Source organism: Gracilinanus agilis, chromosome 2 (assembly GCF_016433145.1).
Source record: "Gracilinanus agilis isolate LMUSP501 chromosome 2, AgileGrace, whole genome shotgun sequence".
Taxonomy (NCBI): Eukaryota; Metazoa; Chordata; class Mammalia; order Didelphimorphia; family Didelphidae; genus Gracilinanus; species Gracilinanus agilis.
In genome coordinates, this window is record NC_058131.1 from 89,362,319 (window position 1) to 89,389,180 (window position 26,862).

General features: G+C 36.8%; 1 pseudogene; it reads left to right on the forward strand.

The window, feature by feature from the left end:
• Positions 1-3,773: 3,773 nt before the first annotated feature.
• LOC123233320 overlaps positions 3,774-26,862 on the forward strand; it is a 32,787-nt pseudogene continuing 9,698 nt past the window's right edge.

A 26,862-nucleotide genomic window follows, 5' to 3' on the forward strand; every position in this document is an offset into this window, starting at 1 on the left:
ATACCAATAACAATCATATTAAGGCTTGTGCTTCACTGACCCTGGGGATGTTCCTAGGTGGATTATTTCATCTCATATCCCTCTAGGAAGCTTCCCTATTGCGGGAGCAAGACTGTGTTGCGTTTCCTATATGGGTTCTGGATCATAGTCCCAGAGTGAGGAGGAGCATTGGTACTCTAGAGCTTGGTATCTATATGGAATCTCATGACACTGGTCACAGTTCCTGAAAAGAAAAAAAGTGCATGTAATTATTCCTAAACAGAGCTCAGGCCAGGAGAGCAGTGAATTACTTTGGAAGAACTGAAAACTTTAAGATTTCCAGAACTAACTCTGAAAATAGCTATACAAAAAAATCCTGAAGTTTGGGACAGTGCTCCCTCCTCCCCAGGAGCACACCTTTTAAAGCATACCTTTAACACGAAGTTAGAAGTTAAGAAATAGTTAGAAAATGATAAAATAACAAAAGAAGAGTCTGCAAGTTGCTATAATGACTGGGAAGACCAAAACACAAACTTAGAAGAAGACAACAAAGTCAAAACAGCTACATCCAAAGCCTCAAAGAAAAATCTGAATTGGTCTCAGACCTAAAAAAGAATTCCTGAAAGAGCTTGAAAAGGATTTTAAAAATAAAAATTGTTAAAAAGAAATGAGAGGGACAATTGGATAGCTCAGTGGATTGAGAACCAGGCCTAGAGATGGGAGGTCCTAGGTTCAAATCTAGCCTCAGAAACATCCTAGATGTGTGATCCTGGGCAAGTCACTTAACCCCCATTGCCTAGCCTTTACCACTCTTCTGCCTTAGAACCAATACCAGACATTGGTTCTAAGGCAGAAGCTAAGGGTTTAAAAAAAAAGAAATGAGAATTATGCAAGAAAATAATGAAAATAGAGTCAATAGCTTGGTAAAAGAGCCACAAAAAATGCTGAAGAAAATCGCATCTTAAAAAACAGAATAGGACAAATGTTAAAGAGATACAAAAGTCTACTGAAGAAAAAAACATTCTAAAAGAACTTAGAATGCCCCTCCTTTCACACTTAGTCAAACATTTGAAAAACCTTCTACTAGAAAAGGAAGTTCACACCCTCAAAGACTGAAAAGTGGATTCCACAAGCACTGCCTATCCTGGGCAATGTCAGGCAAATTAAGAAACTATGATTGGTTCCTGAGATGTGATAGACCAGCCCATAGTGAAAGGAAGTAGAAATCAGAGAAATAGGAAGTGACATGAGGAAAAGGTTATAAAAGGCAAGACTGAAGAGCTGAACAGGGACTTCTGTGTTGGAGGGCTTCTGCTGCATTGGTGTCTCTGCATTAGATTTCATTCCGTGTTGCAGATTCTGCATTGGATTCTGCATTGGTGGCTCTTACTGAAGAAACTACCGTGACTCCAGATTGGAGATTGGGACCTGAGGGAGCCTTTGTTGGAGTTGAGCCAGATTCCTCCAGATTGACAATTTTATATATATTTGTTTGTTTGTATGTTTATTTATTTACTTGTTTCATTCTATCTTTTATCTTTTATATATATATATATATTTTGTGCCATTTAAAATTGTCATAAGCCCTGAAGACTACAACTCCCAGGAATCTCTCTGTTACAACTTCCCCTGACAACTCCCACTTCCTTTGTGGGAGGTGTCAGAGAAAGTATAAAAGGGAGAGTTTGCTGCCTTCTCTCTCTGACCCTGGAGGCAGGCTAGTGCTCCCTCAACCCTGGAAGTTCAGCTCCCTACCCTGAGCTCTTGCAGATCCTGATCTCTCTCTCTCTGTGCCTTTTTCTCCTTCTATCTACCTCCTAGTTTTCCCTAGACCTTTCCCTTTCTAATTTAAATAAAACCTAGCTATTCTAAACCCTAAGTTACTCTTTGATCATTTATTTGAGCCCCTGAAGGGCTTTGATCATTTTCCCCCTGCTGGGGCAGAGGACCAGCTACCTTCCTTTCCCTTCCTCTACCTTCCTCTCTCCTTTCTCCCTTCCTCCAATCCTCCTACCTAACTCCTTTCACTTTCCCCCTCACAATATTTAGCTAGGATATGTAGCTAGACAATATTTTCTACCTCCTTCCTACATTTCTCTCTCTTTATTATCTCTACTTTGCTGTAACAAAGCTACTAAAGCTACTAATAGCTTCATGATTTAAGAGTTAATTTTTATAAACGGCGACCACAACAACTTTTTATAACTCTTAATTCGACCAAAACCAATTTTAACTCTTACAGAAGTTTGATTAGTATGACACCTAAGAGGCAAATTAATTTAGGTAGGATTGCTATTTTTATTATATTAGCTCAGCCTACCCATGAGCACTTAATGTTTTTTCAGTTGTTTAGATCTAACTTTATTTGTGTGAAAAGTGTTTTGTAATTATGTTCATGTAATTCCTGTGTTTGTCTTGGCAAATAGTATTTAATGTTGTTGAGAGCAGTGATAGGCAAACTTTTTAAAGAGGGGGCCAAAGGAAAGGAAATGCTCATCTGTCAGGCTGTTTCTAAGGCAACTCTTTCGAAGTTTTATTGTATTATATCCTACTCATTGTATTCATCAGATTAGGAATAATGTCCTGCAGCTGGATAGAACATTTCAGTCCCCCCCATCTGGCCCATGGTCCGTAGTTTGCCCATCACTGGTCTAGAGTGATTTAAAATGGAGTTTCTCTTTCTAACTTTTGCTGCTGAACTTTGCTGGAAATACATAGAAATGGTGATGATTGACATGGGTTTATTTGGTATCCTGCAACTTTGATAATGTTATTGATTATTTCAGCTAGTTTTTCAGTTGATTCTCTGGGATTTTCTAAGTATACTATCATATCATCCAGAAGTAAAAAACTTTTGAGGAGGGACAGAGTGAAAGGAGAGAGAAGGATAAAAAAGGGTAAAAATAGGATGGAAGGAAATACACAGTAATCATAAATGTGAAAAAATGTTTACACCAACTTTCTTTGATAAAGGCCTCATTTCTCAAATATTTAAATTTATCAACTTTATAAGAATAGAAGTCACTCCCAATTGGCAAATAGTCAAAGGATGTGAACATGCACTTTTCAAATAAAAAAATCAAAGTTCTCTATAGTTATATGAAAAAATGGTCCAAATCACTCTCAATTAGAGAAATGCAAATTAAAATAACTGAGGTACCACTTCACTCCTAGTAGATTAGAAGAATAATGGAAAATAAAAATTACAAATGTTGGAGGTGATATGGGAAAATCGGGACATAAATGCATTGTTGGTGGAGTTATGAACTAATCCAACCATTCTGGAGAGCAATTTGGAACTATGCCCTAAGGACTCTAAAACTGAGCATACCCTTTGACCCAACAATACCATTTCTAGGTCTCCATATCCAAAAAAAAAGTCCAAAAAGAAAGAAAATGACTTGTATATAAAAAATATTTAAAGCAGCTCTTTTTGTGGAGGCAAAAAATTGGAGATTGAAGGGATGCTCATCAGCTGGGGAATGGATAAACAAATTGTGATATAAAATTGTTTTGGAATACTATTTTGCCATAAGAAATAATAAACCCCCTCCCCACTGAGCCAGTAGGTGACCTTCCTCCTTCCTCCTCTTCCTCTTCCTCCTCAGGGGTCCTGAGCCTTCCCCCTACTCCATCTGCTGTATTCAAGTGCCCAGTATCATTGTTCCATAGTTTTATACTCTACCGATGTAGTTGTATGTTTTCGAGACATGGAATACAACAGTCTCCAAAGAACTGAAAGTAAATATTACACAAAGGGCAATAGAGAAGTGCATAGACAAAATCTAGTCAACATGGAAGCAGCAGAGGTCGACAGCCCTCCAAATCTGAGTTGTAAGATCATGACTTTCAGACCTACTATGGATGAATTTAGAAAGTCGAACAAATATTTAGCATATACAGAGCCTAAAGGAACATATAAAGCGGGATGGGCTAAGGTGATGCCTCCAAAGGAATAGAAGCCAAGGCAACATTATGATGACAGAGATAATTTGGTCATTCCAGCTCCACTTCAGCAGATGGTCACAGGAAAATCTGGGCTCTTTACCCAGCAAAACAGTAGGGAAAAAAAACTTAATGACTGTGAAAGAATTCAGGGAACTAACAGTGATAAGTTCTGCACCCCAAGATTTTTAGGATACAAAGATATGAAGCTCTTGTACTGGAAGAATTTGACTTTTGTTGCAGTTATCTATGGACTAGATATCCATGGAAGAATATATGATGAAGTAGGGATATTCTTACTTATACATAATGGTTTTTGTGAAAAACATTTGATATTGTGTTTCTCTTTTGGGCAGCTGAGAAAAATGATTTATCTTTCTGGTTAATGCCCTTTTCCTAAAAAGATACAACATAGAATGAAATAAAAAAAATTATTATTAGAAATATTACAGTTGACGAGCCCCCATACCAAGTGGTTACAAACATAATTGAGCAAATACTTGATATTATTGCATAATCTTGAATTAATTATGAATCTGACTGCTTTTTCATCAGTTATTATTAAAAATATTTGGTCTTCCCAAAAAATCATTAGCAGGGTATTTTCAGAAAAACCTGAAAAAACTTACATGAACTGATACAAAGTGAAGAGAGGAGAAGCAAGGAAACATTGCATATAGAAACAGTATGAAGATCAGCTGTGAATGATTTAAGTGTTCTCAGCAATACAAAGATCTAAGACAATTCCAAAAGACTTATGATGAAAAATGCTACCCACCTCCAGAAAAAGAACTGATGGAATCAGTTTGTTTAAACTTTATTTTTCTTGGTGTGTGTGTGTTTTCTTTCACACCTTGACTAATATGGGGTATGTTTTGTATGCCTGCCCATGTATAACCTATATCAAATCATTCACCTTCCCAGTGAGGGGGATAGGAAGGAAGGAAGAGAATTTGGATCTCAAATTATTTTTACATGTAAATGAAAAAATTATTTTTAAGGAAAGAAATTGAAGAAGGCTAAGTTAGGATTAGGCAATCACCTCCCAAGAAAAAAAGAATGGATTCAACATCCGGCTGCCACCTAGTTAAGTATTAGTGACTAAAAGAGTTTAGGAAAGCCTATTATTTTCATTTGGTCTATAAACCTCAAGGAATATGATGCCCTTATCAATAAACATTTAAAAAGCCCAGAAATCTCCTCTAGGCCTTCAGAAATAGGGACCTGAGTCTTGATGAGTTTTGATTTACTTTCAAAATTTACTTCTAGATCCTTGCCATAGATATTGGTCCCCATCAAACCCTAAGCCTAACTGCATCCCTTAGCAACGTGAGGTTGGCAGTGGTCAAGAAAATAACAAATAGGGGGCAGCTGAGTAGCTAAGTGGATTGAGAGTCAGGCCTAGAGACAGGAGGTCCTAGGTTCAAATCCAGCCTCAGACACTTCCCAGCTGTGTGACCCTGGGCAAGTCACTTGACCCCCATTGCCCATCCTTACCACTCTTCCACCTAGGAGCTAATACACAGAAGTTAAGGGTTTAAAAAAAATAAATTAAAAAAAAAAAGAAAATAACAAATAAGTAACAGCTCAGGAATAGGGCACTCCAACACCCTTGAACAGCACAATTTGTGTTATAAATGGTTTGCATAATCTGAATTTAATTCTTCTTCTTGTGAATACCAAATGCATTCAAATTCAATCAGAAATAGATTAACCTTCAGAGAAAGGTTCATATTCTCTGACCCAGAAATCCCATTACTGGGCCTGTATCTTAAAGAAGTCAAAAACAAAATGAAGAACAGTCCCATACGTACTAAAATATTCATAGCAAGACATTTTTGTGGTGGCAAAAAATTAGAAATAAAGTAAGTGTCCATTGATTGAAGAGTGACTAAACAATTTGGGTTATACGAATCTAATGGATGAGTTCTTGTAAAAAAATTTTCCCAATTACATGTTGATACAATTTTAAATAATCATTTCCTGACATTTTGCAATCCACATTGAGCCCCTTCCTCCATTTTCTCCTCCCTCCCTGGGATGGCAAATAATTTTATATAGATTATGCATAAGCTATCAAGTAGTACCATGTTTACCATTTTGTGAAAGAAGTGAAGTTCATAATATTTTTCAGATCATGGATCCCTTTGTTAGTCCCTGCCGAAATCCATGGACCCTTTCTCGATGATATTTTTAAATACATACAATAAAATACCTAGGATTACAAAGGAAGTAAATTATGCTGAAAACCAGTTATTAAAATGTATTTTAAGAGAGTCCACAGGCACCAGATTGAGAATCCCTGAATCATAATGGAATGTTATTGTGCCATAAGACACATATGACATGGTAAGATGAAGAATTTAGAGAAGCGTGGGAAGATTGTATGAGCTGATGCTCAGTGAAGAAAGCAGAACCAGGGCAGCAATATACACACTAAAAACTCCAAAGGACCACTTAATTCACAGTTACCACAATATCCAATACCTGAATTCAAAGGTCAAACGACTACAGAGTTCTATTTTGGCAGAAGCAGACAAACACTTTGTTTTCCTTTATTATAAGGAGGGTCAGGGGTGGGGAAAGGGAATATGGGAAAGTGATTGCAAAATAAAAGCCACAAAACCACTAAGAAAAAGAAACTAGATTACTAGCCAGGCTAATCCTTTTACAGCCTGGCAATAGAGCAGTTGCAATGGGCAGCTTTCCTCAGGCATTTGGTAGGATACCAGGAGCTGATAGAAGGCTTCAGCAAGATTGCCACTTCCATGGTGGCAAAGAAATGGCTGGCTTCGCCCCAACACTTATTTCACTAAGTGCTTTCCTTCCTCCACACACAAGCTGAGAGCAGCATGACACCACTGGCCTGTGACAACTTTCTCCCAGCTCCTGACATTATCTCCTAATTTCAACTCTAAATCCTATGATAATAATTATCTTCTCAGCAGCCCCGACTTGGCACCGCTGTCCTCCTTTATGGAACATAATTGTAATATTGAATCTAATTGGGAAAAAGAGAAATTTGGTAATGTTTTGAGTTTCTTGGGGCCTTTACAAAATTGCCAAAGGATCTAAATAAACGTACACACAGATTCTGAACCTTGGAAGGGAAACCCCCTCACTTCGAATGCTGATTAAAAAGAAGCCAACAACGTATGTTTTCAAATCAGACAAGCATGTTTATGTAAAGGAGTAGCTCTTTATCCTAGGCACAGTTTCCAAAGAATAGAGTCATTTAGTTAATGGCTTGATACTGAGCCCAAAGTATGTCAGATTTGTATTTCATGACATGCTCCCTGGGTAGCATGAGACAGCCTTCAAAAACAAGAATTCTTGAGACTAACCAATTTCTTCCAGCAGCCTTGAGGCACTCAGTGGCAATCCACAACGTGCTTTCATAATCAGGAATAAGGCCAATTTGGCCTGGGAACCAGGAGATTCTAGAGATCCTCTCGAATAGGTCAGCAATAGTCCTGGTGCACTTCCCTAAGCTGAAAACAGAAGGGACTTAAATCCTGGTACCCCAAGGGGCTGGATTTCTCTTTCCACACCCCTAAGCTCCTTCTTTGACTCTGATGTTTCATTTTCCCCAAAGATACAAGGAAGGACATAAGGAAGCTTGTTCTGCTGGTTGACCTAAAGGAAATGCTTCACCTTTTGTAGCTACATTTCTCATGAAGATGAGTCAGGTTGGTTGGTCAGAAGAGGACCCTAAATGAGTCCCAGCTCTTGATTAACTTCCCTCAGTTCCATGAGCCTCTAACCTGGCTTTGTCATACTCTCGTTTGTGGGTTTGTTTTTGTAAGTGAAATGGATCTGTAATGATCTCATAGATAAAGATACTTTTTCTAACTAGAAAGCATAGTCCACCCCTACCCATCCCATGAGACTCCTATGTCCTTTCATAAATCCACTCATGGGGGGCAGCTGGGTAGCTCAGGGGATTGAGAGCCAGGTCTAGAGACGGGAGGTCCTAGGTTCAAATCTGGCCTCAGACACTTCCTAGCTGTATGACCCTGGGCAAGTCACTTAACCCCCAATTGCCCACCCTTACCACTCTTCTGCCTTGGAACCAATACACAATATTGACTTCAAGATGGAACAGTAAGGATTTAAAACAAAAAACATACATAAATAAATAAATGAATGAATGAATAAATAAATAAATAAATGAAGGAGCCAACGAACAAACAAACAAACAAACAAATAAATAAATGAACAAAAAACCCAGCAAACAAATAAATAAACAAGCAAAGAAATAAAGAAATAAATAGATGCATGAACGAATGAACAAATAAATGAATGAATGAATGAATGAATAAATAAATAAATCCACTCATGGAGGGATTCTACCTGAGCAAAAACACAGCTCAGAGGGCTATGCAGTGGTATAACACACTTTCATAAGATCCTAATATCCTAATACTAATAGCTACTTCTAGTTCTTGAAGTCAAGACAACAAGCATTTATTAAGAGCCTTCTATGGGCCAGACACTGTGCTTAGCTCTGAGGATTCAAAGAAAGGCAAAAAAAAACTGTACCCAGTTCTGAAGGAGCTCACAGTCTAATGAGGGAGATAACATTCCAACATCTATGTGCAAACAAGATTTATACAGGATAATTTATGGATAGTCTCAAGGCATGGCTCTACGATTAAGGGGAACTGGGAAAGGCTGAAGAGAATAGAGATCCCCTCAGCCTCAAAACAAAGCTACTTCCATCTTTCCTTTTCAGTGAATGTCAGAAATCTAACATTCTCCTTTGAAAGCCAGGCTTGAGCATTCGGCTCCAATGGGCACCAAATATATTCTCTAAATCCTTAAGTATTTAAACAGCAGGGGTAAGGGGTTAGTTTTAGTTTCTGGTGATTTTTTTATTTGTTTGTTTGTTTGTTTTAATTTCAGAAGCTGGAAAGACAGCATGGTATTTCTGCATCTGGGAGTCAGGGACCGGTCCTGGTTTGATCACTGTTAGGTTGTATTATCTTCTGAAAAGCCACATAACTTGCTAATAATTTCTTCATTCTGCAAACTTAATTCTAAAGGGTAACATCCCAAGCCTCCGGCTCACTAATCATTAGGCCCCAGAGAGCCTCAAGAGAAAAACATCACTTAAATAAAAAGCATAATTAACAGATCTGCTGCTGAGTTTATGGAAGAAAATGTTGGAATTACAGTATACTTGTATTTCAAACATAAATGCTCACTTTTCTTCCAGAAATACAAGAGGCTGGTACTTCTTCAAAGCATTCCTTTTCTGTCTCCTGCCCACCCGCCTCCCCCCAGCTCCACATGGTGTTTGCTATGCCAGGTTCTGGGCTATGGAAGTTAACAAGACTGTCGTAAGCCCACACTCATGGATTGTCAGTTGGGCTGGCAATTCTGGTTCAAGACTCTGGTATTTCTTGTAAATAATTTGGGAACTAACACCTCCCCAGTACTATACTCACTTCCCTCCCTCCTCCATAACATCTTTTCATTTTCTTCATTGCTGTTCCTTCTACTCTGCCTTCTGCTAGGAGCCTGCTCCATCTTTTTCCACTCCTTGCATGCACTGATGCCAGACCAGGTGTATACAAGGAGGCTATTTATTTAAGTCAACAGCTCGGTGGAACAGTGTATGATTTTGTGGGAATCACACTAGTCCGAGAATCGAGCCCTGTCCTGACTGCAACCAGCTAAAGGAGAACTATAGTCAGATCAGTTCATTTCTCTTAGGCTTTAGCATCCTCATTTTATAAAATGAAGTGTTGTGGACCAAATCATCTCTACAAGATCCCTTGTGGTACTACGTCTTTGATTTGGTGAGATGCCCCTAATCCCAGCTCAAATTGGGGAGAAGCTGTTTCTTGTTCTGCAGAAACCTCTAGGTATATCTGAAGCAAAGTGTGGTCTGGGGAGTCCTGTTGTTTATTGTTCGGTCTTTGAAGTCATATCTGGCCTCATTTGGAGGTTTTTCTTGGTAAAGGTTCTGACAAAGATGCCATTTCCTTCTCCAACTCATTTTACAGATGAGGAAATTGAGGCAAACAGGGCTAAGTGACTTGCCCAGGGTCAAATAGTTAGTCATGGTCCCAGGACAGATTTGAACTCAGGGAGAGGAGTCTTCCTGACTCTAGGTCTGGCGATCTATCCACTGCCCCACCAAACCTTACAAATCCCCAAGACTTTTTCAGGAGGTCTGTGAGGTTAAAATTATTTTCATAATAGTACTAACAAGTTTCAATATCTAATAATAATCTAAACTATTTTGTGTTCTTCTCATTGCTTATGACACAACCCTTTATTTCTAAATCATGTATCCATTTTTTATTTTATCTTGATTTATAACATGAGGTGTTGGTCTATGCCTAATAGCCAATATCTAATACCATAAATATCAATAGATATAACCCACGAAACAGAATCAGGGTGGGGAGAGTCCTCAATAATTTTTAAGACTGAGGAAAAACAATTGCTTGAACACATGGACTGATGGGGAGATGATCGGGGATGTAAACACTAAACGATAACTCTAGTCCAACTATCAATAATATGGAATTAGGTCTTGATCAATGATACATGTAAAACCCAGTGGAATTGTGTGTCAGCTAAGGGGGGGGGTTAGGGGGGGCTTGGGGAAGAGGGAAAGAACATGAAACATGTGACTAGTGGAAAATATTCAAAATAAAAATAAAAATATGAAAAATAATAATTTTTGAGACTGCAAAGCGAACAACTTTTGGTCATGTGATAAACAAGATATAGAATTAGACATTTTCTCTGATATTTTTCACCTCTTGAATCTCTAATCAGACACTTACTAGACTGGGCAAGTCACGAAACCCTATTTGTCTTACTTTCTTCAACTGTAAAATGAGCTAAAGAAGGAAATGACATTTTTTTGCCAGTATTTTTGCTAAGAAAACCCCAAATGGGGTCACAAAGAGTCAGAAATGACTGAAAGTGACTCAAAAACAAAAGCCAAACAAATTATGCACCGAAGGTAAAGAAATTCCAGCTGTCTCCATGATTCAGGACAACTAGAATTTTTAAAAAGAGGGAAAGAAGGAACCAAACCAAAAAAATCTCATCAACTGACTCTACACTGAGCCCACTCAGCACCCCTCCTCCAAACTCTACACAGCAGCCAGGCTGTATTAGCTGACCCACGTGGACTCCCAACAAAGTCCAAGCTCACACCCTGGTCTCCCTCTGGTCTTTCCAGGGTCATGGCAGTCCAGAACAGGCCAGATAGCCAACACACCTGGGTAGTGCTCCAGGCTGGTGAAGGTCACTGGGGCCACACTTACAGCTTTGAGGTGGGCAGCATTCTGTGTTGCAAAAGATCTCTGTAGGAGAGCCAGGAACAGAGGGAAAGAAAGGGGCAGGACTCGTGTCTGGGCTGGAAATAGAGCTCAATACCATATCCCACCCCCTCTCCCTCCCAAACTACAAACATCAGCCCTGTAGCACCAGCATGGCAGTTCTCTAAACTGCTATTGCTGGGCAAGAGATCTGACGGACAGAAGGAACAGAGCAAGGCACTTGGAACAGGACAGTGTATGTGGAGGGCCTGTGCAGCACTCTACTAAGCCTGGGGGAAAAGTACTCAGCGCCCAGCTGGGGCCAGTTCTTGCCCATACAGTAATCACTTGGAGCTTGGAGCCAGTCTAGCATCTATACAAATTGGCCGGCTTGGAAAGAGACTGAGATGTTTGGAAATTTAGGCCCCTTTGGAAATTGCTTGAGTGAGTCAATGAGTCAGAAAGTGAATAATAGGGGGAAATAAAGGGGGAAAAAAGATGGAAATTACCAAAAATCTTGGGAAGAAGAAAACTCAGAGACCTTGAACAAAAGCAGATAAATCAACAGGGAAATCATGAACAGCAGAAAGAAATATGGCCATCAGATCTAGTGAATGAGTTCAGGCATATATGAATAAATGCTGTAAAATAAAGGAAAACAATCTAACACCTGATGGGATAAAAGACCCTGTGGAATTTGAAGAGAACATAGAACTACAACACTGTTCCTGAGAAATTCAAAAGAGAAATGAGAATTATGAGAGCAGGATTTATGGTCTGCATAGCAAAAATAATGAGCAAAATAGAAAATCTAGAATCTGTGATGGCAAGTCTTACCAAAGGAACAAAAGAGAGAATAATTGACTGGGAATGAAAATATACAGAAAGGAAGAAGAAAGCAAAAAACAATAACATTAAAAGAAAACATGCTTACTAAATAAGTAAAGTATACTGATCTCAAAGATAGGTTGGATAGAGATAACCTAAGGATCATTGGTCTCCTAGGAGAACAGAACAGGACAAAAAAACCTTAACACGAAAATGCAGGAAATAATAGATGAGAACTGCCCATTTCTAAATGTAGAAAATGAAGTAATGATGGAAAGAATTAATAGATTACCTTCAGGAAAAAAAAAAACCCAAGGCAACAAACTCTAAGACTCAGGGGTGAAATTTAACAAATCAATTCAGAAACAAGTTCTGCAAGCAATCAGGAAAAAGACTTTCAAATATAAAGGAGATGGGAATGTTGTGCTTGGTGTGGTCTGTAGGCTTTGATGCTTCTAAAGTACATTCTTCCTACTTTGAAACCAGGGAGTTGGAATTCCTGGGAGCTTGGAGGATGAAGAAGACATGCACCTAGAAGGGAGTTTTTAAAGAAAATGGGGGTGGGGGGTAAGGGGAAAGGAGAGGCTATGAATCAGTGGAGGGCTGCAGAATCAGGGACATAGTGGAGAAGGGTATCTATTAAGGGGCAATGTCTTCTCTGATACCTGCAAAAAATCGGTATTGTTCTGGAAGTGAGGCATAATGGAAAAGGAGAATCTGTGAGGCAAACTCACAGTGGCAGTGGCAGAAGGAAGAGCCTAGAATGGGTACTTTGGAAGTATTTATTGTATGAGTAATACAGAGAAAAGGGTGAAAAAAGATAATTATAGGGGTCATGAAACAGAGAATAAGAATCTAAAGGAGCAGAAAAGGGGGATAGATAATGAAGGGAGTGAGAAAAATACTTTTTTGGAAAGGGATGTAAAAATGCATTAAAAAATAAAGGGACTATTTGAAGCAAAAGAAAGGAAAGGAAAATCTACTTGACCAACTTAGAGAATAAAAGGAAGAAAGAATTATGTAACCAGATAAAAGCAGAAGAGAAAAAGGAATAAGTAAAACCCCCAAGGGAAAGAAGTAAGAAATAAGAGAAGACCAAGGGTGAATGGAAGAAAGCCAATGGAAACACATATTGCAAACGATATATAATGTTACAAAATGCTAAATCTATGAAGTGAAGAATGTATAATTACTTTGGCTCGGTTAACTCCAAACATTTCAGCAAATGATTAAATTTGTTTAAAGAATCTGAATGGTAGTCTTCCATTTCTTCATTTTTTTCAAACAGTCATTGTTTCTGCTGCACCAAAGCGAACTTGCTACATTTTTTCCTTATGTAAATTTATGCATTTTTGCTCCTTTTAAAAAAGATTATAATGGTAAAATAATGGAAGGAATGTAATGCTATATATTATATTTACATCAGAAAAGGGAAATCATAACTTAAAAAAACAATTACAAGAGGAAAATATAAACCTAATTTTCATAATTTAATATAAGAATGAATAAAACAATCCAATAAAATAAAAACAAATAGTGACAGATTGGATAAGAAAGCAAAATCCAATAGTCTAGTCTGTTGCTTACAACAAATACATTTAAATACCAAAAATACAAAGTAAAACTGAGGGGATGACAAAAAATTTACTGTGCATCAAGTGAATTCAAAAAAGCAGAAATTTGTGATCATACTGTTTCAAAGCTGAAGCAAACATTCAAAAAATAAATAGAGATAAAAAAGAAAACAAAATTCTAATGAAAAGAATCATAGATAATGAACAAATATACTAACATAAACAAAAATAGCAATAAGCCTATATACTCCAAATAGTTTAGTATCCACATTCATAAAGGAAATATTATCTGTGCAACAAGAAGAAACAGTAACACAATAGTGATAGGGAGCTTCAATATCTCTTACTCAATTTGGGATAAATTTAATGGGAAGATAAACAAAAGGGTAAAGATGGAACTGAAAAAATTGATGCAGAAACTATAATAAAAGACTTAGGGTATTTTCCAAATCAGAAAGCAAAAGGATATGCATTTTTTGCAGCTCCTCATTGAATTGTTATAAAAATTGGCCATTTAGTAGGGCATAGAGATATTGTAAACAAATGTAAAAAAGCAGAAGTAGTTAATACAGCCTTTATAGACCAAAACACAACAAAACAGTTACTACTGACCTCACACCAAAGATAAAGATGCAAAAGGAAACCCTTCTAGAATTCTTTTGTGAGATATAATCTCAATACCTGAACCAGGAAAAAATAAAACACAAAAAGGAAATTCAACACCAATATCATGAATGCTTAAAGATTCAATAATTTTTTAAATGATGTCAAAAAGACTATAGTGATTTAACCAAGAAAACATTCATGATGATCAAATGGGATGTAAGGATGGTTCAACATTAGGAAAACAAAGAGTATAATTAACCATATTAAAAACCAAAACATTTCAAAGCACATAATCATTTCAATATATACAATAAAAGCTTTGACAAAGTATAAATCTCCTTTATGCTAAAAACCCTACAAAGTATAGAAGTGGAATGAATTTTTTTTAGTATTATAGAAAAACATCTATCTAAAACCAAAAGCAGCCATCATATGCAATGGAAATACAGTAGATCCTTTTCCAATGAATTCAGGGGTGAAGCAAGAATGCCCACTCTTCCCACTATTATTTGACAAATACTAATAGTACCAGTGATGCAAGAGAAAGAAATTAAGGCATAAAGAGGAAATAAAACCATCTCAATTTGCCATTGATATGGTGATGTGCTTGAAAAATCCTGGGAAATCAGCAAAGATACTAATTGAGATAAGTATATAGCTTCAGTAAAGTTGCAAGCTACAAAAAAAAAAAATCCACCAAAATCAAAAGCATTTCTATATAATAAAAACAAAACACAAAAACATTAATATAAAGGGATTATGGCTGTTGTTCATTTGTTTCAGTCATGTTTGACTTAACAAAGCTAGTGGAGTGGTTTGCCAATTCCTTCTCCAATTCATGTCACAGACGAGGAAATTGAAGTAAATAGGGTTAAACAACTTGTCCAGGGTTACCCAGTTAGTAAATATCTAAGAATAGACTTTAACTCAAGATGAGTTTGGCACTGGTACTCTATCCACTATGCCATCTAGCTGTCCCCAAATATAAAGGAAAATCTCATTCCAAATAACTACAAAATGCACAAAATGTCTGGGGATCAACTAAATAATAATAATGGCTAACATTTACATAGTACTTATTGTGTACCAGGCACTGTGGTAAGCACTTACTTTACAATTATTATCTCATTTGATCCTTATAGAAAGCCTGGGAGGTAAGTGCTACTACAATACCTAGTTTATAGATAAGGAAACTGAGGCAAACAGAGGTTAAGAGACTTGCTTAAAGATCTATTGCTACTAAATGCTGAGTCCAGATTTGAATTCAAATCTTTCTAGCTCCAGGTTTAAGACACTAACTTCTGAGCCACCTACTTGCTTCTAGCCTATGCCAAAAACTTGTAGAGATTTAATTACAAGGTACTCTTTAAAGAAATGAAGAACAACTTAAATAGCTGAAGGAATGTTCAGCGGATGATATCAATAAAAACTTATTTATAAAAAAGAGCGTAAAAGGGCTCGGAGGCCTAAAAGTTTGAGAATTGCTACTTTATAATATATTGGGGTGGGAAGGGGCAGAGTCAAGCTAGGAGAGTGAGAGGAAGTATTTTTGTCTAGCTCAATCATCACACCTTCTCCACAGCAATCTAGAAAATTCACTAGACTGAATTCTGATCAGGAAAGTCAAGAAAAAGTCATTTCCCAAGTGAGTCACTTTTCTAGCCAAAATAGTTAAAGAGACAGACAGAGTGATCTACAGTCATTAGGATGGAGGCCTGGCTATGAGCTTGGTGTAGATGCCACAGTAGCAGGAGTATTGAAGCCTCCAGGGAAATTAAAAAAAAAAAACAACAAAAAACAGTCAAGACAGAACAGTAGAGAAGGAATCACTGGGGTCGAAGGAGATCCCTGGAGATTCCTGAATTAAGAGCTGGATACAGGATTCGTTGCCAACTGGTGGATCTGTAGCCCATTGCCCAGTGAGCCAAGTTATGGATCCAAGGAGGAGAGGAGTGGTCCTGATGGAGTGTGAGTCTATTCCAGTTGTGTATTGAATAAGAAACAAGTTCCAGAAATGTAACTGTGTGGCTCTGATCCCAGGATCACAGCAGCAGGGACTTAGTTCTAGCCTCTAGCCCAGTATCTAAACCTGTAGTGGAATAACCAGGGCAGGATTCCCAGACCAAAAGAGAGCCAACAGTTCAGTTGCTCCAAACCTATATAGCCTCCTAGCAAGCTGAGTCCAGAGCAGTCTACTGAAACTCTTAACCACACACAAACCAACAAACCCCAATCTGTGTCAGAAACTTGCAGAGATCAGATCAAAAGCATAGTTAGCAGACCTCTGCCTATAACATCCCACTTTGGGAGCACTGAACATGCCTGAATGAGCTGTGAAAACAGCAGAAGGATTATGACAGAAGCTCAGACCCAGACATTCTCCACCAGAAGTGAGCAGAGTCCAACACTAAAATAAAGTCCAAAGTCAAGTCACAGGCTGAAGGAATGAATAAATTTTTTTAAACATATACCCCTCCCCAACACACACACACACTCTCTCTCACTCTCTCTCTCTCTCTCTCTTTATTATATAAACCTACATGGGGACAAGGAACCTCAAGATACAAAAACAGAAGAGAAACAGAAGAGAACAACTTGAAAATATCTAGGTAAAGTCACAAAGAAAAAAGATGCAAATCAGACACAAACCCAATAAGAATTCCTCAAAATGTTAAAGAATGAGCTAAAATTATTTTAAAAAACAAATGAGAACATTGGAAGAAAGATATGAAAAGAGAATTAACAGCTTAGTAAAAGAGATACAAACCTTATTAAAGAAAATAATTCCTTGAAAATTAGAATAGACTAAATGGAAATGAATGACTCCATGAAACATCAAGAAATAATAAAGCAAAGTCAAAAGACTAAAAAAAAGAAAAGAAAATGTGAGATATATTATAAGAAAAACAACTAATTTGTAAAACAGATTGAGCGATAATTTGAGAATAATTGGACTACATGAAATCTATGAACAAAAAAAAATGGAACCTAGACATCACATTTCAATAAATCTTTTTTTTTTACCTTTTTTTTTAACCAAAGGAGAAAGTAGAAATGGAAAGAATCCACCAATCATCTAATTCCAAAATGAAAACTTCCAGGAATATTATATCCAAAATTCAAAGCTCCCAGGTCAAGAAGAAATATTACAATTATTCAGAAATAAAGAATTTGAGTACTATTAAGATTTGGCCAAGATTATACATGATTTAACAACTACTACATTAAAGAAAAGGAGATCTTAGATAAATTATATTCCAGAAGTCAAAGGATCTAGGCTTACAAAGAATAATAAGCTCCCCAGCAAAACTAAGTATAATCATATGGGGGTGAAGAAAGGTGTCTTTTTTAATTAAATAGAAATCTTCTAAGTATTCATGATGAAAATATCAGAACTGAATAAAAAAATTGACATATAAACACAGGATTCAAGAAAAGCATAAAAACATGAGTGAGAAATCAGAAGGGACCAAACAAAGTTAAAAACTATTTATATTCTTACATGAGGAGATGATACATGCAATTAACTCCTGAGAATTTTATCATCATCAGGGGTTATGGAGGGTGTCTAATTAGACAGAAGTTGTAGTGTGATTCTATTATATTTAGATGATCTCAAAGGAAGAATGAAAAGGGAAGAAAGAGGGATGTTCTGGGAGTGAGGGAAAGCAGAAGAAGAATGCAGAAAATTATTTCACATGACCGAAATGTACAAGGAAGAATTTATACAATGGAGGGGGGAGTGGGCAATACTTAAAACTTGCTCTCATTTGAATTGAATCAAAGAGTAAAAAATACACATATACACATATAGTTGGGTTCAGAAATTTATCTTACCCAGTAAAAAAGTAGAAGGGAAAGTTGTTAGGGGGAAGAAAGGGGGACAAATAAAAAAAAAAGGAGATTAAAAGAGGCTATAGTCAAAAGACATTTAAAGAGGAGACAAAAGAAAAGGAAAAGTATAAGGGAATAGGATGGAGAGGAATATACTGTTAATCATAATCATGAATGTGAATAGTGTGAATTCACCTATAAAATGTAAGAGGAAGCAGAAATAATTGGAAATAGAGTCTAATGTTATGCTATTTATAAGAAATACACTTGAAACAGAAAGATACACACAGAATTAAAATATGGGGCTGGAGCAAAATATATTGTATTTCAGCCAAAGTTAAAAAAAAAAAAGTCAGAAATGACAATCAAGTTCAAAGAAAAAGAAAAAGCAAAAAATAGACCTAATTAAAAACTCTAGGAAGCATAGTTAATGCAGTCTACCTTAAAATGAGTACTATCTTTCTAAAACCAAGAAAAAATGTTACCTGTAATACAGATAAATTAGCAACATTTCCATTAAGAGAGTGAAGAAAGGATGCTCATTACCATCATTTCTGTACTACAAATGCTAGTTATAGTCATATAGAAAAAGAAATTGAAGGACAAAATACAAGCAAAGAGGAAACAAAAATGTCACTCTTGAAGATGATATAATGTTTTCAAGTCTTGGGGATACAGGAGTTGCTGATAGTGGAGAAATATAGTTCTCAGTGATTGGTTTAAGATGGTGATGGTAAACCTATGACACATGTGTCAGCACTGACACGTGTACTCATTTTCGATGGCATATGACCACATACAGAGAAGTATGGCGCCACTTGTCAAGGATGAAATATTTGCTATAGTGTAGTGTAGACACTCTGTGCATTATAGAAGACAATTCTACCTATATTAATTTACCAATTTTGCTTTGTTATATATCGTTATATATTATAATTATACATTTTGTTATTTAAACTATAAATATCACAAAATTATGTTTTTTTTCTCAAAGTGACACACCACCTGAGTTATGCTCTTTTTGGCAAATTTTGACACACCAAGTTAAAAAGGTTTAGGAGAATTCTCTCTGGTTTAGGAGAATTCTCTGTATTGGCAGGAAATCTTTAGGAAACAAAGGCCTCTTTTAAAATAGAATCATTTTTGTTCCTCTTGTTATCACCAAAAAGGGAATTAATTGAAGAGCGAACTCTTTAGCTTTGTTTCCTTGGTCAGGGATTATTTTGTTTAGAGAGAATATGTTTCCTCAAAATTCACAGTACTCAGGTTCACCCACCTCCTCCACATCTCTCACATTGATCTATGAACAACTTGAGAACAAGGACTGTTTTTTTCTTTATATCTCTAGTGTGGCTGGCACATAATAGGCGTCTATTAATGCATGTTGGTTAATGATTATTGACTAATCTCTGGGTCCTCATCAGTAAAATGAGAGGTTTGGACAAGATAGTCTCTTAGGTTCCTACTAGCTCTAGATCAGTGGTTCCCAAACTTTTTTGGCCTACCGCCCCCTTTCCAGAAAAAATATTACTTAGCGCCCCCTGGAAATTAATTTTTTTTTATTTTAATAGCAATTAATAGGAAAGATATATATTAATGTTTCTACCTTTTTCATAAAATATAGTAAAGAAAGGTGTAAATTAGAAACATTGAACTTTGAAATTATGAAACTATTTATTGAACTCAGAATAGAATGTAATATAAAGTTAAAACATTAGAAATCATCTTTTTTTTTTTTTTTTAACATTTTTAAACCTTTAACTTCTGTGTATTGGCTCCTAGGTAGAAGAGTGATAAGGGTGGGCAATGGGGGTCAAGTGACTTGCCCAGGGTCACACAGTTGGGAAGTATCTGAGGTCAGATTTGAACCTAGGACCTCCTGTCTCTAGTCCTGACTTTCATTCCACTGAGCTACCCAGCTGCCCCCTCAAAATCATCTTAATGAGAAGGATGAACCTGGTGTGCTGCTACCAATTTAGTAATCCTCAGCTCTATTTTCGTCAGCAGTAATCTTAAATCACCGCGATTGACTATTTGCAATTGGTTTCTTTTTTTGTTAATACATTGGTTACCACACTGAATCCACATTCCACTAAATATGATGAAGGAAATGCAATTAAGAACTTTTGAATTATAGCCCATATTTCAGGATAAGCTATAGGGATCTCCTTTTACAAAGGCACCTGTGGCCATCACAGTCCTCCTGGATTGCTGCAGCACCCACCAGGGGGCGGTGGCACCCACTTTGGGAATCACTGCTCTAGATCTATCCTATGACTTACAAAGACCCATACATGTAAAGACTAACCTTTGCCCTTCTCTCTGGCTCTTTTCAAGTATATTATAATCCAGTCAAACTGGCTTTCTCACTATTCCTTATACATGTATAATAGATTCTCAAAGGTAGGAACAGATTCTCCTTCCCTCATAGACTGCTAGAGTAGCCTAGAAACTCATATTTTTGAGTTTTTGCTCAGGTCTCTGACCAAAGAAATACCTCATAGTTTTGAAACAGGAGAAAGATTCAGAAAATCTTGTGGAAAAGAGTTTAGAACATGAGAGAAGAGAAGGAAAGATCATTTGCTTTTTCTTACTCAACTCCAGCGGCAGTGGTAGTAGTCAAGGACAAAATGGTGGCAGCGACAATTTTAACATCAAGTGGTGCAAAGAGCAGCAGATGAGACAAAGCTTCTCCTCCCAAGCCCACAGGGATAAGAAGTGAAAACAATGGGGACAGGAGAAGTATTATTACATCTCTTTATCATTGCAGCTGGTTTATATGGTTGGATCTCTAGCAAAAGCAGATATATTGGTGGCAGTGTAAAGAGATTCGACTGTCTCCATGCTCTTCCTCTTAGGTTAGGCTTGGCCGACTGGTGCCTATTTCTAATTTCTTTCTTTAGTCAATAACTTTGTATTTCCACTTATCTAGTTTTGCTTCTCCTAAAGATTTGTGGCAAATGTAGACATGTATTTCCTTTTGTCCATTTGTGAATGGTATGAGTGTGTAGTGACACAGCTCTGATAGTTCTGGCCATACAGAAGAAAATTAAGTAGGATATTTTCTTCCTAGCTCAGGGAGAGGTTGGAGGATGGGTGAAGGGAAAGTAAGAACATGAATCATGTAACCATGGAAAATTTTTCTAAAAAATTAAAAAAATTAAAAAAAAAAGAAGAGTGTAAGAGCTAGTCAACTGGGGTTAAGTGACTTCTTAGGACTTCACAGCTAGGAAGTATCTGAATTTATATATGAATCCAGGAGCTCCCATCTCTAGTCCACTGAGGTACCTAGCTGCTCCTCACATGCATATTAATAAGAGTTGAAGTAGCTAACTAAATGAAACATCTAATTAAAGGAGTGTTGATGAAAAATAAACAAAAAAATTGGAAATGTTAAAAAAAATAAAATAAAAATAAATTCCCCCAACTCACTGGCAGCATTGGGAAGGATGAACCAGAAGAGTAAAAAGAATGGTTTTAACTTTCAGTATCACTTTTCACCATGACCTCAATGACTCCTAGGGCTATTGATGGGACTCCATCGCCTTTCTCTTTGCCTTTAGTACTGGATTCTCCATGCCTAGAATGAATTCCTTTTCAACCTTCACTCCTCAGAATTCAATTTCCGTAAAATCTCAGTTTAAGCACTATCTTGTACACAAAGCTTTTCCTGTTCCCTAACTGCTAGTGCCTTCTCCCTAAATTACTTCGTAGCTCTATTGCATATATTTCTTTATGTACATACTATCCCCCTGAACTAATTTTTAAGCTCCTGAAGGGTAGAGCTTTTTACTTAAGCCTCTGTATCCTTAGCACCTAACAAAATGCCTGCCACATAGTAGGTTTTATAATGACTTGTTGATTAATTTATCCCACTAATTTATGATTCAGTTGGACTAACTAGCATTTCTGTGGTGCTTAGGGTTTACAAAGAGCTTTGCATATATTACTTCATTTGATCATCACAACAACCCTGTGACGCAGGCATGATTATTATTCCCATTTTATAGATGAGGAAATTGAGGCTGAGAGAGTTGTGATTTTCTCAGGGTGACTCAATTAGTGTCTGAGGCAGGATTTGAATACATCTACCTGACTCCAAGTTTGCCACTTTGTGCACTATATACTGTCTAGCTTGATCTAAGGACCAAGAGACAAAGAGGTGGGCAGAAATAGAGATTGTCAAAACCAAACTTGGTTTATTTGACAATTTTGCTTCGGTAAGCCCTGTACTCAGAAAAGGAGGAGAAAACTTTTCTTCCTCCTTCTCCTAGTTCAGCTATTTCACATTTCTATCAAATAGCTACCATTTTTTAATATTATTAATAAAGGAAAATAAGTCTAACTGGCTTGGTAACCATCCCTCACTCCAAAGTTGGGGATTACCAATGTGAAGGCTATTCAAAAGACCTTATATTTTCTACTCCCTTATCTGAGTTTCTCCAGATGAACAACTTTGAGCCAATTACTTAACTTCCCTAACCTTCAGTTGTCTAATGTACAAAATGGGGTTGATACATTTGCCAATTCTTTGACTACAAGGATAACTGAAAAATTGGAAGCTGGTGTTTGTCTTGCCACCCTTTAAAAGGGCTGAGAAAAATTGTAATTGAGATTATGTGCTTGGGAAAGATCATGTGTGTACACCAACTGGTTCTTACATGTGAATGTTAGACAGGAAACCTTTGTAGGCAGCAGTGTTATAATTGGATTTTACTCTATATTTGGAAATTTTGACCTTTAACTCCTAAGCAGAACCAGCTTTTCAGACTGTCAGCTGATGGATTGTGTTGTATTCTTTTTCTCATCTCCTATAATCATTAAATTACATAGTTATATTTCCAAAGCTCCAGGCAAAAGCTTTAGAAAATCCCAGATCCATTAATGAATGGCAGATGGCAAGCAGGAAGGATATGATCTATTTCTAATAGTCTTTAGGGCAAAAGATGTGATTCACCTCATTTTGACCCAAGATATCATTTTTTGGCCTGTTTGTTTGTTGGTTGGTTTTAATGCAAAATATGTATGATAGATACCCTTAAGATTATCTCCTGGAATTTATCCTAATGTATTCCCCAAGTTATCCACAATGCAAAAGTAAATGAAAAAACCAAAAGTCCTGAAGTATATGTATATATTCAAGAGCAAGAAAATATAAGCCACAGGAAAAAAAACTGAATTGCTTATCATATGCCTACAAGTAAAGGAGTTTTGATCTAATGGATCACCTTTCTCAAAAGTCTAATATACAAAGTTACAGAATCTCAGAGTTGGAAATGATCTTAGAAGACATCTAGGCAATCCTGTTTTTTCAGCCCTTGAGCAACATGTTCCTACATCTACAAAGGTTTATTGGATATTGCCAACTGGATGTCCCATATGCATCTGAAACTCAACATGTTCAAGACAGAACTCGTTATCTTTCCCTGAAACACACTCCTTTTTAAACAACTTTCCTATTTCTATTGAGAACATAACTAGAGTCACCTGAGTCATCTAGTTTTTCAACCTCAACTCTTCTCTCTCCCTCAATCACCATATCCAATCAGTTGCCAAACATTTCTCTCTCCACATTGTTTGTATCACTGACCTTGATCATTACAATAACCTCCTAATTGGTGTCTCTGATTCCAGTCTTCTTTCTTCTCCAATCCATCTTCTCCACAGTTGCCATATTTATATTTTTATTTAATTTTTTAAAACCCTTACCTTCTATCTTAGAATCAATACTGTGTATTGGTCCCAAGGCAGAAGTAGGCAATGGGGGCTAAGTGACAGCTAGGAAGTGAGTCAGGTCATATTTAAATCCAGGACTTCCCATATCTGGGCCTGACTTTCAATCTACTCAGCCACCTAGCTGCCCTCCCCCCACCCCAATAATTATACTTTTAAAGCAAATTTAATCATGTCACTTTTTCTGGTCAAGAAACTCCAGCAGTTCCGTATGCATTGCCTCTTAGTTAAAAGACAGACTTTTCTGTTTTCCATTTAATCCCTTTCAGGCTGATTACAGTTTATTTCATATTATTTCCCTTCCCAAACTCAATCTTCCAGACATGTGACCTACTTATTTCTCCTCCTAATAGCATTTTCACTACTGTTGTTGTCCCTGAGATGCCTGGAAAGACTCTACCTCCTCAACACTATCTCTTAGAATCCTGAGTTTGTTTAAAGGTTCAAAATTAAAGGGTCAACTCCATATAGGAATACAATTAAATACTGTTATGTGGTAAGAAATACTGAAGGGAATGGTTTCAGAAAAAAATGAGAAGACTTGTCTGAACTGATACAGAGTGAAATGAGCAGAGCCAGGAGAACACTTTATGCAATAACAATAATATTATAAGGATAATGAATTCTGATCAATATAATAACCAACCATGATTCCAGAGGACTCATGATAAAATATGCTGTGACCGATTTAGAGTGCAGACCAAAGAATATGTTCTTTTCCTTTTTTAAAAAATATGTCTAATTTGGGAACTTGTTTGCATAAATATACATATTTGTAATGGACTTTGTTTTTCTTGCTTACTCAATAGATAGGAGAAAGGGAGAGGGGGAGGAAGAGAAAGAATATGGAACTGAAAATTAAATTAAATTTTTAAAAAAGGTCATCTACACAAGATCTTTTTTCTGATGCCCCTCAATTCTTAGGGCCATTCCTCTAACCCCAAAATACTTTATATATATGTGTGTGTGTGTGTGTGTGTGTGTGTGTGTGTGTGTTTTCATCTGTTTACCTGTGTACATGTTGGCTTCTCTCAATAGAATATATTCTCCTTGAGGTTAGAGACCACTTAATTTTTGTCTTTGTATTATTTTTTATCTTGTTTAATCTTTGTTGTCTGAGTTCCTTTGCAATAACTTTTACATGGCCAAACACTATTACTGATATTATTGGGTCTACTAAGCTGAAATGAGAGGTATAGATGTTGTATCCATTGAATACTGGTGCTTCGGACTTTGTCAAGAATATACTTTGGTAAGTCATACATGTTGGGTTTTTTTTTTAATGTTGCTTTATTTACTGGGGGGCAGGTAGGTGACTTAATTGATAGAGTACTGGATCTGGAATGAGAAAGGTCTGAGTTCAAATTTGGTCTCAGATACTTACTAGCTGTATGAGTCTGGGTAAGTAACTTAACTGCTGTTTGCCTCATTTTCCTTATCTGTAAAAATGATGAAATAATAGCACATACCTTCCAGGGTGCTACAGCAATCCAGGGGGGTGGTGATGGCCACACTTTTTTTGTATTACATTCTATTCTGATTTCAATAAATAGTTTCATAATTTCCAGGGGGCACTAAGTAATATTTTTTCTGGAAAGGAGGTGGTAGACCAAAAAAGTTGGGGAACCACTGCTCTAGATACTGCAAGGACTCAGTGGAATTTTCATCCAATTCCATTTGGGTTCTCTCCTGAAGGTGAGGGGGTAGCTTCTAGTCAATATAAAGTCCCTTATCTCTGTTGATGATTCTGTGAGAACATTAACTTTCCTCTGAGAGGAAAATACAATTTTCTTTTCTTTATTGTCTTTGGGTTGAAGTAGACATTTGCAAGCACCAAAATAGAAAGTGACATAGGAGAAAATGTGAAAAATGCCATTTATTATATTGTATAATCATATATTGGGGAGCAAGTTTAATCTCTAAGACTACCAATGGTGGACCACCTGGATCCTCAAATGGAAGAATAAGAACTGTGCCATATGCACTTTGCTGAAACTTTTTGGGATAAAGCACCAGGAGAAGATGATCAAAAGAATAATGTTCAAGCTCACGTCACTAAAGAAGGAGCTTTCAAACTTTCTGGAAAGGGCTAGATATTAAATATTTTTCTTTGCAGGGTAAAAGGCAAAATCAAGGATATTACATATACACTGTGAAGAGTGAATCAAACTTTCTTTGTCTATCAATCAGCAACTTTTAAATTAATCAATCAAAAACTTAAACACCGCTACTTAACACTAAGTAAGAGAGTTTGCATGTTACTTACTAAAGTAGGTGAAAATTCCAGAGGCCACTGCGCTGTCCCTGGGCAGGGGTAGGCAAATGGAAAGACTGCAATTGGTTCTCATAAAGGGGAGGAAGGGTCAGGAAGTGATGTGGAAAAAGGACTATAAAAAGTTCTGAACTTCCTGTCCAAGGAACCTTCAGCCTTGGCTCTTGGACTACTTCTTGGAGGACTGCTCCTGGATCTTCTCCTTTGGACTTTGGTATTGGAGGACTTCACCTTGGGACTTGGCCTTTGGTCTTCTCTTTGGAGTTTATCTTGGGTGGGTGAGTAGCTGGCCTTCCTTTCCTGGCTTCTGGAGAGATTGGTTCCAGAGATTCTTGCCTTGGCTTTGGAGGAGGCTGCATTGGTGGAACTCTAGCTGAAGATGCCACCAGACATAGGGAAGCCCCTACAAAACTGAGCCTCACTTCACCAGAGAAGGGCTAGTAGGCTTGTTAAAACCTGTCTCTTTAGCTACCTTTTTCCATTTTTCACTCGTTCTACCTCTTTGTAAATAAAGATTCTAAAAGTCATTTTTGACTTGTTATAATATCTTTAAATTGACAACCACAATATTACTATAGAATTATCATATTTAACATCAAATCTAAATTTAATTTCTTACAATACTTATATAACAAGAGAGAAAACAAATTTACACAAAATTTTTATTGGCAGAATTTAAATTACAATAATATAATGATGACTTCAATTTCTTTTTTGTAATGCAAGTTCACTAATAAGAAGAATAAAATTCTTTTTGGAGGAATTATGGAGGAGATAACATTTTGTTCATAGGGATTTAAAGTTA